Here is an 11,997-nt window from a genome sequence, read left to right as displayed (position 1 = left end):
TAATAATGACTGTAATTTACCTGCAAATGGTACTTTCAGTGCTATGTTCACTGATCCACATTTGTGCTTGGACTAGAAGGGGACAAAAATAACAAAGAAAGCTTAATTACCAAGAGAACTGCAAATGAGTTCAATGCGATTTCTTGGTGCTAGTTGGCCATTGGCTCAATGTTGGAACACACTATCAGAGAAGGGCTTTCCTTGAAGGAAAAGTTGCTCACATCTGTTTCAGGGCACACCATTTTAAATCTCTTTAGACTATTCTTCTAGAATTCATTGTAACCCCAAAGTGTAAAAGCTATCTGGGAGTTGCCCCTGACAAGCTGTTGCACATCTCTGGTGAATCCTGATGAATGTAATGAATATTTAGGATTTTCATACCTCATCATAATGTCATTTAAGCAGCAAATTTATATGACCCTGTTTACTTTGAAAAATTTATTTTATTGAAACTAGAAAGTTCCAGAGTCAAAGGACATTTATCGGCTAAGAGTGTGATGCATTCTTTCCCTAGTCTTTACATGTGTCTGCTCTGGGATGGATATCATCTGATGTCTGTTACTGATGGAGCAGGCACTACAAAAGTAGTCAACTCCCATCTGTCCTGTTGTTTTCTACTGCTGCTTTGTGCTGAGAGAACATGTTAGTTTACTGAACTTACCCTGTACAAGATTGATTCTTTGTAATTTTAGGAATAAATTAGGTTGTTAATTTAAAGATGAACTTTCAATGTTGCCTTTACATCACATTAAAATATTACCTCTTTCAGAAGGGTAATAGGAGCACTGATTCATAGTAAAAATCTTGTTTTTAGCTTTGACTCTTTTGTGGTTATTTTATTGTAAATTACTGGTAGCATTATTTCTGTAGAATGTTTTAAATTATGAACCTTCTATTGGAAAGTTAAAACCTTTGTATCTGATAAACAAGTTTGAATAAAAAGAGATGCAAAGCACACAGAATTGTCACCCCACCTAACTGAGAGCATACAGCTGGAACTTTTGTAGCAATTTTAGAGTTACCCAGTGATGTCAGGTCCAGTAGCCAGTGCAATCTGTTTTATCTAAAACAGAACATTTATCTTCAGCTTGACCTAGGAAGTTCATGAACATTGTTATTATAGTAAAATTATTAAATGTAAAGATTAGAGTTGGCTAAAGTTAACCCTACAAATTCAGATGTTTTGTAAATGAGTCCTAAGAAGCAGACTTCTTTTGTTTTCTAATACAAGTGGAAATTTAAGGGGTACTTATAAATCCTATTCATAGTCCTTCATCTGGCATAGCCTGTTGATTTAGTTTAATCTTTTGTTATTTTTATCAGAAGGTGTCACTACAGAAGCATGTTAGTATCTACAGAACAACAAGGTCTATGGTTTTGACAGTGATAGGCAAAGCGGCTTTGTTCTCTTTACTTTCCCTGTCTTCCTTCAGACTTCTCAAGTATGTAATTTATACTAAGAACTTTGGTTTCAAACAATTGCATTCAGAGAATTTGAAATGTAAAGGTATTGGGCACCTGAAGGTGAAATATGACTGGATGGAATAATAACCCAGAAAGTTCATATACTGAATATAAAGAAAAGGATTTTGGAGACACAGTTCCCTGTGAAACACTTCATCCTTGTCACCAGTCAAAGTCACTTTGGCATTTTCTAATGCCCTCATCAGTCGTCCCTGCTGGAAAATGTTCTGCTAGTGTAGTTCTTCCATGTACCACACAAAGATTGTGGACTCCAGGTGTTTTTCAGCATTACTGTCCCGTAATAAATCTGAATATTCCAGTTGCTGCTGATTATGCCTAAGAAAACATATGTAAGTATAACTTGTCAACCAAACTCTCTGTTGTACATGACTACTTTTGTTGTTGTACATGGCAACTTTCATTGATTTCTGTAGTGTGAAATAAACATTTCAGCTGTCTGACCCCAGTTGTGGGGCTGCATTTTAAAACAGGTTTTCCTTGGGTTTCTTTGGGATTTATTTTATCTCTGATTAATTTTGTGAAAATTGTCACACTAATAAGCAAGCCATTTTATCTATATTTAGGGGCTGGAAATTCTGTTCAGTAATGTACAGTAAGAAAAAGGGATTGCCTTTTGATAGGGTATTGTATCCTTTCAAGATACGCACCTGTGTGCTGTCTACTACATTTCAAAATTTGCTCATTTGCAGTTTCGTTTGACATCTCCAATTAGTAGGACTGTTTCCTTCTGTTTGAAGTAAACAAATTAAGTATCTATCTGCATACTTGGGAAATATTTTTGACTTACCTTTTCCTATCATTCAATGTTATTTAAAAGTAATTTGGGATTAGGTGTGAATAAGTGAACTATATTGGCTATGATGTAAATTGGTGTAGAAGGTCCTTCTGTATTTGTGTTGTTTTCATTGGTTGAATAAAGAAACTGCCTTGGCATTTTGATAGGGCAGCACTTAGGTAGGCAGAGTAGACAAAACTGAATGCTGGGGGAAAAGGCAGAAAGAAAGCTACCATGAAACTGCCAGGTCAGACACGCTGAATCTTTCCCGGTAAGCCACAACCTCATGGTGACATACAGATTATTTGAAATGGGTTTAATCAAGATGTGAGATTTAGCCAATAGGAGGCTTGAGCTAATGGCCAAGTAGTGTTTTAATTAATACAGTTTCTATGTGATTATTTAGGGTGTAAGCAAGGTGGGTGTCCAGGAGGGAACAAAGGGCCAACTCCCTCCATCAACAGTAAACGATACTCTATAATATTCTTTATTGTTTTATAAGAATGAGTACTAAGACATTAGGATAATGTTTAGTAAAGAAGATATTTAACTTTTTAATTATTTATTTATTTTGGTTTTTGGTTTTTGTTTTTTCTTCAAGACAGGGTTTCTTTGTGCAACAGTCCTACCTGTCCTGGAACTCACTTTGTAGACCAGGCTGGCCTTGAACTCAGAGATCTATCTGCTTCTGTCTGCCAAGTGCTGTGCTACCACTGCCCAGCTGATATTTAACACTTTTAAAATATCAAATTGCTAGAGCTGAACTGGAGAGATGGTTCTTCTGCAAAGGGATCTCCTGTTATAACTGGGCAGTGGTGGTCCACACCTTTAATCCCACCACTTAGGGAGGTAGAGGCAGGTGAATCTCTGTGAGTTTGAGGCCAGCCTGGTCTATGGAGTGAGTTCTAGGACTGGCTCCATAGCTACAGAGAAACCCTGTCTCGAAAAGTAAATAACAACAACAACAACAACACAAACAGAAACAAAAGAGAGAGAGAGATCATTTTACAGTTACATGAAGTATTGCTCTCAAAGAGGGCAGGAGTCTGCATCCAGCACCTATATCAAGTGGCTCATGGTTGCTTGTAACTCAAGTTCCAGGGGATCCAGAACCCTTTTCTGGCCTCTTTAGGTACCAGAGGCACACATGGTGTACATGAATATGTGTGAGCAAGCACTCAACACAGATAAAAACAAACCCTGCCTGATCAGTGAGGGCATACATCTTTAATCCCTGGATTTGAGAGGCAGGTGGGTCTCTGAGTTCAAGGCCAGTCTGGTCTACAGAGCAAGTTCCAGGACTGCCAAGGCTACACAGAGACACCTTGTGTTGGAAAACAAGAAACAAAGCAAAGCCAAAAATAATCTTAAAAACATTTAAAGTATCAAATTACTGAAGGACATGAGATTATCTGAAGGCTTGAGATAAGAATTAAGGACTATTAGTAGTATAGAATGTTTTCAACTAAGAGTAATCAGAAATGACTATTTTCCTTTAGGTAAATAGAAGCAAGTCATGTTTGTTTAGTGTCTGTTGTATGTCAGGTATAAGATGGATAATAATGTATGGCAAGATCAAGATTTAATGGATTACTTAGCTCCACTGTCATAATTCTTAGATGGTGGCTGTGCAGAGGAGAATTTTCCTGTTCTATTCTTCATGGCCATGCAGCATTTCTGGGCCCAGGAAGTCCTGCTAGGTTCAAGTGGCTGCCACTGGGCAAGCCTTTTGTAGTGGAGCATTCTTCCCATCGTGTCCTCATCAGCAATACTTTTAAATGGCTTCATCTCATATATCACAATTGCTATTAATTTGCATCTTCAGATAGATGAATTGACCCCCTCATCCCCAAGCATCTTTCACCTGTAGTACTGAAATTATATATTGTCAGACAAGTATAACTAAGGTTTAAATGAAATTCAAATGGTTGACTGTGAATTTAGCGATATAATGACTAAACTCGGTGAAAATATAGAGGGTACTGACAGGGAAAAGTTTTGGGACACAAAATAATTGCTCTTACAGTCACTACCTTGGGTGTAAAGTTAAACTACTACTTCAAAAAAGTATATTTTCCTGTGAACATCTTCTTTTATTTTACCTGTTGGGTATTTCCTACCTCAAGACATTTTGGGCATTGTGTGCCCTTTCTCAAGAGTGTCCTCATCAAGTCCCCACAGTTGATTTGGAATGACTACTGATTCTTTGTATTTACATGCACTCTGGCAGGCCATGGATGAATGCTTTGCACATAGTAAATTTTCAGTAAGTAATGAATGAGGAATAGACCTCTGTGATAGTAATGGTTGTTTGATTACCAAAGAAAATTCAGAGAAATTCTTTCACATAGTTGGCTGAAATCATAATTGATAACTTTTAAAACAATTGTCTCAACATAAAGTATCTTATTTGAGGATACATTAAAGAACCTGAAGTTTGCAAAAAGAAACATCATCAAAGCAGAAGTCTGTGACATCAGACGAGAATGAAAAGCTGTTTGGCATATTTTACAGACTAGCATACACCATTGTGTTTGAAACAGTAGATAACATGAGTCTGTTTGGAAATATTTTAAAGCTTTGTTTGCCTGGAGAATTGACTCTGTGGTTAAGAGCACTGGCTGCTCACAGAAGACCTGGGTTCAATTTCCACTACCCACATGGCTGCTCACAATTACTGAGTATACAGGCTCCTCTGTAATGCCGTGTTTCTGCAGAGAATTAAAATTGTGCAGTACATAATTTTATCTGTATGCCCTTAGCCCAAGGAAGGAAGAAATAAAAATCCAGAAGACCAATGATGGAAACAAAATTGTTCAGGGCTTTGGAATGTCATCCTGGACAGCCAAGTTGTGAGCATGAAATTTTACAAGGGTAACATGATTACGATGTGTTATGGAAAGAATTCACCAATGACTAGTGACTTGCTGAAGATGGTGCTTTTAAATATATGCATCAATTGATACCCTAATTTTGTCATCTTTAGCTTTAAAAAATGTCCAGTTTTAACTGATGCTCATTAGCAAATGTCCTATTTACCTTATTTAATCTGAATAGATTTCCCTGATTTGGCAGAGGTGTAGGAAAATTTGGTTTGTAGTCTAAACAGCTGCTTTAAAGAAGCCAGTTTCAACAGTTAAGATAGAATGGAGGAATCTTTTCAAGGTCATAGAAGTCTGATATATGTTAAAAAAGAAAGAAAGGAAGGAAGGAAGGAAGAAAGAAAGAAAGAAAGAAAAAGTTCCAACATTTCTTTTTAGATAGTACTGAGAAACAGAGACATGTGTCCTTACACTGTAAATGGGAGACTTAGGGCAATTTAGAGAAACTGATTTGATTTCTGAAATGTGAAACAGGTCCACTCTGTCTTCTGAGAAGGGAAGCTTATTATAAAAGGATAACCATGGCACTGCCTAGGAACTCAGGGTCCCACTCTGATTGCTGTTGCCTTGGGTTTCCTAGTCCCTGTTGGTGAACCCACTCCTCCCAAAGAGTTATGCAAATTTTAGTTATTTATTAAGACAGCTTGTTAGAACATGAGTAATGATTACAGTTTATGCTTCTTCTTTTCATGAGTCCTTGATGCTATGTATAAACAAGGTCTCCTACACATCAAAAAATGAATTTTACTCTTTTTAAAGGAAAAGCCATCTCTTAGTTCTACCCACATATTAAATCCGGGCATTTTTTTGTCCCTCATGCTTGTGATGTGTGCATTGGACTTAACATCCAGCACCACCATCCCATCTTAGCTCTTAGGTTGTACACATCTTTTCCTTTTGGCATCCTATATATTAGAGAAATATGTATTTTCTTGAAATAAAGTCTAAAATGTGTTATCTGGTGTTTTTTGTTTGTTTTTCAGACAGGGTTTCTCTGTGTAATAGTCCTGACTCTTCTGGAACTCATTTTGTAGACCAGGCTGGCCTCAAATTCAGAGATCTGCCTGTTCTGACTTTGGCTGGTCTTAAAAGCATGTGCCACCACCTCCAGGCTACAATGTCATTTTTATGGGTTAATGAATATAGAAAGTTTTGATAATATGGTTTCTAACCACCAACCCTATCAGAAATCATAATAGTTGAGGCTTCAGATGTGGCTAAGTGGTTCTCTGTGGGTCATGACCCCTTTGGAGGATATCAAACAACCCTCTCACAATGGTTGCACATCAGATATTTTCATTGATTTATAACAGCAAAATTACAGTTATGAAGTGGCAATGAAATAACTTTATGATTGGGGGTCACCACAACATAAAATTAAGCTGTTGGGGCATTAGGAAGGTTGAGAAACATTGTATTGCCTGCTCTTAGAGTACCTGGATTGGATCCCCAGCACCTATGTGCAGCATTCTAAGATGATTGAATGGTCTCTTCTGACCCTGAGGGTATTGTTTTAACACAGTGCAGATGTGCAGAAAAAAAGCCTTACAAATGAATCACTGTAATCCATGATAGTCAGAGAAAGGAAGTAATTTTGTTGGGTGTGGTGGCTTACCCCTGTTCATCCTAGACTGACTGGATGGGGTTAAAATTGACACCAGTTCAAGGCTTGTCTGGGCTGTGGAATGAGAAACTGCCTCAAAATAGAAAGCAGATGGTTCAGTGGATAAAGAGACCTGCCTTTCACCATACCTGGCAATGATGAGGATAACTCACAAAGTGGCCTCTGTGCCACCCATAGCCCCGCACAATGTACACAATAGAGAGGGAATTGAACAGGTAACAGGATTTGTTGCTATTCCACAAGACTGAAGATTCCCATCACTGCCTGCTGGTGGTGGTGCAAACTTTTTAATCCCAGCATTTGGGAGGTAGAGGCAGGTAGATCCCCAAGTTCAAGGCCAGTCTGGTCTAAAGAGAGAGTTACGGAACAGTCAGGGCTATGCACAGAAACCCTGTCTTGAAAAACCAAAGGGGTGGGAGGTGGAAATTCTCAGCACCCACGTTAACATTATGGAAAAGAAAAGACCAGACTAAGAGACAGCCAGGAGTGGTAACAACCCTATAATCTCAGTACTCTTGAAGCCGAGGCAGTAAGGTTACCTTACATTCTATCTAGGCAAGTCTGGGATACAATGAAACCCTGCCTCAACACCTCTGTCCCTGTCCCCTCAGGAATGGGAATGATGCTCCATGCCTGCAGCCCCAGCACTTGGGAAGTGAAGCAAGAAGGGTTCCTTTTTTTACAAAGCACCCTTACCACAAAGCACCAGTAAAAACTATGCACTGAAACAAAATGTTTCCATAGTTCTAAAGAGGATAGTGGCAAACAAATTTGCCTGATTAACAAGACAGAGTTCCAAAAACTTTACTTATCTATTACTTATGGAAACATAAATTATACAGGCTAATAACCAAAGGTTTGCTGATTTCTTCCATCATAACCTTGTTTTTTGTTTGTTTGTTTTTGTTTTTCGGGTTTTTTTCCTGAGACAGGGTTGTGAAGCTCTGGCTGTCTTGGAACTTGCTCAGTAGACCAGACTGACCCGAAATGCACAACATATCCATCCGCTTCGGCCTGCTGAATGCTGGGATTAAAGGCATGCACCAAAACTGACCAGCAGAGATGGAGATGTAGGTCTTAGGGTTTCCTTAACATCTATAAAATAATTTTAAGCCACTAGATTTAAGATCTGTGAATCGCTCTGCTCCATTCCCTAACCATAGTAAGCAGATCTTGTGGCTGCAAAACTCAGCATCAGAGGAGGGTAGGGGCAGAGGCCAGCTATGCTCACAGTCTTCCTGAAGTGTCCGCGGGCCACGCCCCTTTCTGCACCCAAGCTTCTCACAGCCTGGGTTCAGGGGCAGGGTTCAGGAGGACCAGAAGCAAAAGTTTACTTTCTTTGGCACGAGTAAGTCTCATTGATGGTTGTGGGCCTGCACTGTGGTGCATTCCCGCCTCTTCTTGAGCCTTCTCAAATCCTGTTTAGTGTGGCATCCTCAGTTTCTCACCATTCCCTGATGTTTGGGAGCTGAGTAGGTCGTGGAAGAGGATTTTCTGTGCAGCTCCCTTAAACCCTGACTCACGGCCTAGTCCTTTAACAGCAACACCCAACAAGAGTACCAATCTCAGAACCACTGTGATCCAGTTTTCTGATGCTACAGAAGAAAGCAAGAGGAGAGTGGTCCAAACCTTGCTGTTGATTCTGTGCGACCCTAAGGACAAGCTCATGTTATACTCCAAACGGTGCACACAGCAATTTTCTTCTGCAAGGCTCAGGGCTGGAGAGCTGCACAAGCTGTAGAGCCAAGCTACTGTGACAGAACATCCCCCAGCAGAGGGAGCACAGCAATCAGCCCTCTCCTCTGCCACCCAGCGGGCAAGAGAACCACAGAAACCCAAGTATGCTGTCAGACTTACTCTTGAGGGACACTCATCAGTTCAATTTAGTCCTAATGGAGAATGGCTAGTAAGTTCTGCTGCTGATACACTAATTATAATTTGGGGGGCATATGATGGGAAATGTAAGAAAACACTCTGTGGTCACAATCTGGAAATATCAGATGTTGCCTGGTCTTCAGGTTCTAGTCGTCTCGTTTCTGCCTCAGACGGCAAGACTCTAAAGTTATGGGATGTGAGATCTGGAAAATGGTTGAAAACACTAAAAGGACACAGTGATTTTGTCTTCTGTAATTTCAACCCACCATCCAACCTCGTTGTTTCAGGATCCTTTGATGAGAGGTGAAAACAGGAAAGTGCCTAAGACTTTGCTCATTTGGATCCCAACTTTGCTGTACATTTTAATTGCAATGGGTCCTTGATAGTGTCAGGGAGCTATGATGGTCTTTGTAAAATCTGGGATGCCACTTCAGGCCAATGTTTAAAAACATTCATTGATGATGGTAACCCTCCCATGTCTTTTGTAAAATTTTCTCCAAATGGCAAATATATTCTCACTACAACTTTGGACAATACTCTTAAACTGTGGGATTACAGCAGAGGCCTGAAGACATACACTGGTCATAAGAATGAGAAATACTGCATATTTGCCAATTTCTCTGTTACTGGTGGAAAGTGGATTGTGTCTGGCTCAGAAGTCAACATGGTTTACATATGAAACCTTCAGACTAAAGAGACTGCACATAAGTTACAATGTAACACAGATGTTGTGACCTCAGCAGCTTGTCATCCTACAGAAAACATCATTGCATCAGCAGCGTTAGAAAATGACAAAACCATCAAAGTGTGGATGAGTGACTACTGAAGTCTCTGGCAACCAACCGATGAGTGAAACTAAGTCAGAAACAACTGAAAGGGTGACTGCTATGAAGTTTGTGGTTTTGTAGCTCTTGTCAAATTGTCTTTAATTTTATGAATTTGAGACATTTTAATTTGCAAAATGAGACCACTGTAAAAGCCAGTCCAGGACCTGTGGCTTCTGCGTTTTAATTTTGAGGCCTGTTGTCAATATCATGTCTTTGTCCCTGGACAGCATCATTCTTTTTCTTTCAGCAGCTTTCTCAGAGGGGAGGGTTTGTGGAGTGCTCAGAAGGTTGACAGAATGTGATGGCTGAGGGGAAGGGAACTGAACAGTTTCTGTTTGGCAGGCCACTAAGGACAATGGCATGTGTTTAGGGAGGAAACAAGAGGACTGAAGAACTACATGTCACCTGCATGTTTTTGGTATTATTCTACATGATGGGCATTAATCTGTCAAGTCTGGGACAGTGAGTTATTGTCAGCTGCCTGTGTTCTGGTCAGAGAACAACCCTCAGGAGTTAGGCCTCTCCTTCTGCTGTGTGCTCCACATAGCGAATTCAGACCAGGCTTTCTCAACAGGGCCAGAATCTTAAATAGTTTTTGGGCCAGAATCTTAAATAGTTTTTGAGAAAGGGTCTTGATCTGTACTCCTATAGGCTTGGCTGACTGGTAAACCAGACTAATCTCAAGCTCAGAGATCCACTTACCTCTACCGTCTTAGAACCTTAAATGTTTGACTGAAAAGTCTTCTTAAATATTTTGTTAGGTTGTGCTATTTTGTGACTCTTTGGGCAAATTCTATGCCAGGCTGTGACTATTTTTTAGCACTGGGCCTCCTAACTTCTGCCCAACATCATTCAATTCAGAAATCACCTTATCAATACTATGGTTGCTTTCCTGCCCTCAGTGGACACCTGAGGTATGCTTCCCAACTTTTCACTGCTTCTTATAAAGCTCCAAGTTTAGTTATCATCTTGCAGTTGTGATGGCTTCATGGCCTGTGTATTTAGTAGACAGGAAGTACTAAGTCAGGCTATTTGTCTTGTCTTCGTAGCCTTGGCTTTTTCTAGAAGACTTGATATTTACTGGGTGATAAATGATGTCATAACTTTATTCCTTACTTGCTGTCAATAGACTTTACTGATAATTCTCCAAAGTCTAATATTTTGGAAATATTTTGTGGTAGTCCCACAAACTACCCAAAAGGCAGCTATGCTAATCTCAATGCAACCAACACCTCAGACCCATATACTAACTATGTCCACCTGGGGCTTCTATAGAAAATATAGAAAAACATGCAGATGAAAACCCTGGGATTAAGAAATAATACTATAGTACTATCACTGAAGACAACATGGGCAAAATTTTATCTTCCTGACAATGTCTAAGAAAGATATTTTATATATTTCAAATATACACTTGAATATATATCTTAAACATATTCTCATATACCTATAGAGGGTATGATGAGCAAGATGCTGGTGCATTTGATTACATTGCAAGGTGCAAGATCAATAAGGGACATATCTGAAATTCTGATCAAAAAATTTAAATTTGGATAGTTGAGATGGCTCAGTTGGTTAAGGTACTTGCTGCTAAGCCCGTTGACCTAAAATGCATTCCTGGGACCTACAGGTTGTTCTTGGACTTCAAAATTCATTCTGTGGCATGGGTATATTCCCCCAAAATAAAATGAATGTGAAAAAATTAGAGAGTTTAAATTAAACCCATAAAGAAATAGTCATGGTATGTTAATGAATAGAGAATTACACACAATAAAAATGATTTGCATAAATTATTGGTGTATTTTTATCACAGACTTTAAGATAGACTTCTCACTGCTCTTCAGTGAAAACAGCATTGCTGTATAAAGGAAGTTTTATATTAGGATTTCCAATATTCAAAACATGGGCTTGGAAAGGGTCCCAAATTATTAAAGAAAAAAATCAATTTTCCCCCAAGATAGTGTTTCTCTGCATAACGATGCCCTGGCTGTCCTGGAACTCACTCTGACCTCAAACTCAGAGATCTGTTCAGCCTTCCAAGTGCTGGGATTAAATGTGTGCCACTGCCACCCAGCAAAAATCAATTTCCTAAAATGAGAAAAAAACTTCTTTTGATAATAAATTTGCAAGTGACAAAATAGAGGCATTTATATCTAAAATAAAACAAGGCAAAAGTACAGTGTACAGACAGCATCAAGAACATTAGATCATGGAGCTACTGGCAACATTGCATTACAAGTGTATTATGTTCCTAGACAGTAGCATGTGGCACTTTTTATTTTCTTGAAGATTAGGCTAACCTTGAACTCATAAAGATCCACCTGCCTCTGCCTCCCAAGGGCTTGGATTAAAGGTGTGCACCACCACTGCCTGGCCATCCTTCACTCTTATTTGTAATGGGAGCCGCAATTCCATCTCCATCTCCCTGTTTTCATGTCTATTTCCCTAACTCATGAGTGTACTTTCTGGCACCTTTCTTCTCTTTTAACAAAAACATTTAGCTTTGGGAATCCCAGGCTTTACCAAAAT

The 11,997-nt window shown here is 39.3% G+C and overlaps 1 pseudogene; it reads left to right on the top strand.

The window, feature by feature from the left end:
• The first annotated feature begins 6,903 nt into the window (after nucleotides 1–6,903).
• On the top strand, nucleotides 6,904–9,467 carry LOC148117110 (WD repeat-containing protein 5B-like; annotated as a pseudogene).
• Nucleotides 9,468–11,997: the final 2,530 nt, after the last annotated feature.

This window comes from Myodes glareolus, unplaced genomic scaffold, assembly GCF_982192425.1.
Source record: "Myodes glareolus unplaced genomic scaffold, mMyoGla1.1 HAP1_SCAFFOLD_62, whole genome shotgun sequence".
NCBI lineage: Eukaryota > Metazoa > Chordata > Mammalia > Rodentia > Cricetidae > Myodes > Myodes glareolus.
Note: the sequence above shows the minus strand (reverse complement) of the source record. Positions and strands in the feature narration are given on the sequence as shown.